The sequence below is a fragment of the Dioscorea cayenensis genome, chromosome 20, assembly GCF_009730915.1.
Source record: "Dioscorea cayenensis subsp. rotundata cultivar TDr96_F1 chromosome 20, TDr96_F1_v2_PseudoChromosome.rev07_lg8_w22 25.fasta, whole genome shotgun sequence".
Classification (NCBI taxonomy): domain Eukaryota; kingdom Viridiplantae; phylum Streptophyta; class Magnoliopsida; order Dioscoreales; family Dioscoreaceae; genus Dioscorea; species Dioscorea cayenensis.
In genome coordinates, this window is record NC_052490.1 from 8,665,545 (window position 1) to 8,668,946 (window position 3,402).

A 3,402-nucleotide genomic window follows, 5' to 3' on the forward strand; every position below is an offset into this window, starting at 1 on the left:
TCTTCTGTTCGATCACTCCCCGAATTCATTCATTCCAATTTTCTTCGAGACCATAGTTTCCGGACACATGCAAATATACGCAGAATAGCACCTCAAATGGATAAAATTGTGTTAAAAGACAAATAAATGAATGGAAAGAGGGTGAGTGAATATCACATGAAATGTAATCATCAAATTCCCCCACACTTGAATGTTTGCTTATCCTCAAGCATTCTCACATCGCTCAATAAAAGAGAAGATAATTGCATTACTTCTGATCTCAGAAAATTGGCAAATCCTTAAGCATAGAGGAACAGCAAGTGTTAGTTCAAACAAAAATGCTTAATAAAAGACTACATTTTTACTTTAAGGACCTTTTGTGTGTGTGCAAACCCTACAATGAGTGCCCCAAAGTCTTCAGGAGTCAACCTAACACTAATTAACCTTTATTTCAACTAGAACAATGGTAGTAGCTTTATGCACCCTAGGGGTAGCCTTCTCTCCCAGTAGGTCATCAAATGTAAACTTGTAATGCCCAAAATTTGACTACTCAAGAGTGTCCTTCACTCCTCTACGGTGATAGATCTTTCTACCATATTTTTATACTCAAAATTTCAAAATTGGACTGGTATGGCATTTAAAAAAGGAATCCGACTTCCATTTTTTTTTAACACTACAAGTAACACAAACACTTGGTCTAAGTGAAAGGTTTTCATCCTAGAGCAAGTTGCTCCACACTTATGGTTTTGATTAAAAGATATGAAACATTCAGAAAAGAAAACTCTATATTTTAAAGATAGGAGTAAGATTATGATGGGTTTGAATAAATTAAGAGGCATTACAAAATGAAAACATAAGATTATGGTTTTGATCCAAAGATAATCGACCTTAATAAAAGAAAACATAGGATTCTATTTTTGATTAAAAAATAGTTGACATTAATAAAAGAAAACAAAGGATTTAGGTTTTGATTGAAAGGTAGGAGACATTAATATACAAAAACATAGGACTCGGGTTTTGATTAAAAAATAGTAGACATTCAAAAAAGAGAACATATGTTAGGGTTTTGATTCAAAACTAATAAATAGGTTACATTTACAAAACAAAATATAGGATTAGGGTTTTGATTAAAAAAAATAGTGGCCATTTTGAAAAAAATATTGGATTAGGGTTTTTGAGTAAAAAATAATTGGCATTCACAAAAAAAAATTTAGGATTAGGGTTATGATTATAAAATATGAGACATTAAGAAAATAAAACTTTAGTTTTGAAAGATAGGATTAGGGTTTTGATTGAAAACTAATAAATAGGAGACATTAAGAATAGAAAACAACGGATTCGGGTTTTCTTTCAAAAGACGTAAGACATTTTTGAAAAGAAAAACATAGGATTAGGCTTCGATTCAAACATAGCAGGGCATTCCAAGAAGAAAACGTAGGATTAGGGTTTTTGATTGAAAAATAGGAGATACTACTATAAGAAAAAATAGGATTAGGGTTTTTGATTCAAAAAAATGAGTAGACTTCCCCAAAAAGAAAACATAAGTTTGGCTTTTTGATCAATAATTGTAGACATTCTAAAAATATAGGAGGCATTCCAAAAAGTTACGATTAGGGTTTCAGAATGTCCCATAATCCGAATAGAAAACGTAGGATTAGAGCTTTGATTGAAAAAGATAAAATATTTTGAAAAAGAAAAACATAGGCGTAGACTTCCAAAAACAAAAAGATAGGATTAGGTTTTTTTGATTTTTAAAAAAATGAGACATGAAAAAAAGAAAAACATAGGATTAGGGTTTTGATATTCAAAAACCGATAAATAGGAGATATTAAGAAAAACATAGGATTCCAATTTTTTTATTGAAAGACAGGAGACATTCCATATAGGAACATGATTTTTGATTCAAATATAGTAGGCATTCGTAAAAAGAAAACATTAGATTAGGATTTTCATTAAAAAAAAATAGGAGACATTACTATAATAAAACATAGAATTAGGTTTTTGAGTAAAAAATAGTAGTCATTACGAAAAAAAACATAGGATTAGTATTTTGATTAAAAAATAAGAGGCATTACAAAAAAAAATCATATTAAGGCTTTGATTAAAAAATACTAGACACTAAGAAAAAAACATAGGATTCGTGTTTTGATTCAAAAATAGTAGACATTAACAAAAGAAAACATAGGATTTGGGTTTTGATTGAAAGATCGGAGATATTTCTATAACAAAACATAAAATTATGGTTTCGATTAAAAACAGTGGACATTCTATAAAGAAAACATAGGTTAGCATTTTGATTCAAAACTGATAAATAGGGCACATTTCCAAAATCAAAGATAGGATTAGAGTTTTGATTAAAAAAAAATATGACCCATTTGAAAAAGAAAACATAGGATTAGGGTTTTGATTAAAATATAGTAGGCATTCCGAAAAAAACATAGGATCAGGGTTTTGATTGAAAAATAGGAGACATTATGAAAAAGAAAAAGAAAGCAATTACTTCAAGAAATGTTTCGGGTGCTCCTCCACCCCGGATTGTAGGTGTTGCTATATGGATTCCGTTGGCCTCTCATTGTGTTACCCACAAAATCCACTTGTTCCATCGAGGATGTACCACCAATAGAAATCGGGCAATCAGATAGAGCATGTCCTCCCCCACACCCAGTGCAACTCGTCATAGCTGCCACTCTAAGAGAAGTTAGAGTGTCTACCTTCTTGCTCAATGACTCAACTTGGGCCTCCAATGAGGTAACTGTATCAATATTATGAAGTCTGGCTACCTTCTTTCTGTCCCTTGCATTCCACTGATAACTGTTCATAGCTATTTCTTCAATGAGATGTCAAGCTTCTTCAGGGGTCTTGCTCCCAAAGGTACTTCCTGTTGCAGCATCAAATAACTGCTTTGTGCTTGTGTTCAAACCATTATAGAAAGTCTGAATGATCTTTCACTTGGTGAACCCATGTTGAGGACATTTTCATGGGAGCTCCTTGAACCTATCCTGTGTCTCAAATAGAGACTCCAATACCGTTTGCACAAAAGAGGATATTTCATTCCTAAGCTTCACAGATTTTCTAGGAGGGAAATAATGGGCAAGAAAAACTTCTACCATCTCCACCCATGTAGTGATTGATGCTCTAGGTAATGAATGTAGCCATTGCTTCGCTCTCCCTTTAAAGGAAAATGGGAAGGGCCTCAACTTGATGGTATCATTCATGACACCATTAATCTTGAGCATGTCACACACTTCCATGAAGTTCTCAATGTGATTATTTGTATCCACATCGGCTAAACCATTAAACTGTGCAGACTGCTGTAACATCTGGATGAAGCCTGGCTTGAGCTCAAAATTTTGAGCCATTATCAGTGGCCGCATAATACTAGATTGTGTGCCAAGAACTTCACGTCTGGCATAATCTGACAGT

General features: G+C 33.0%; 1 non-coding gene across 1 annotated transcript; it reads left to right on the plus strand.

Moving 5' to 3' along the window:
- The first annotated feature begins 2,934 nt into the window (after positions 1–2,934).
- On the plus strand, positions 2,935–3,041 carry LOC120252182. Its single transcript, XR_005533725.1, has one exon. It is a non-coding gene; the product is annotated as a small nucleolar RNA R71 (small nucleolar RNA).
- The last annotated feature ends 361 nt before the right edge of the window (positions 3,042–3,402 follow it).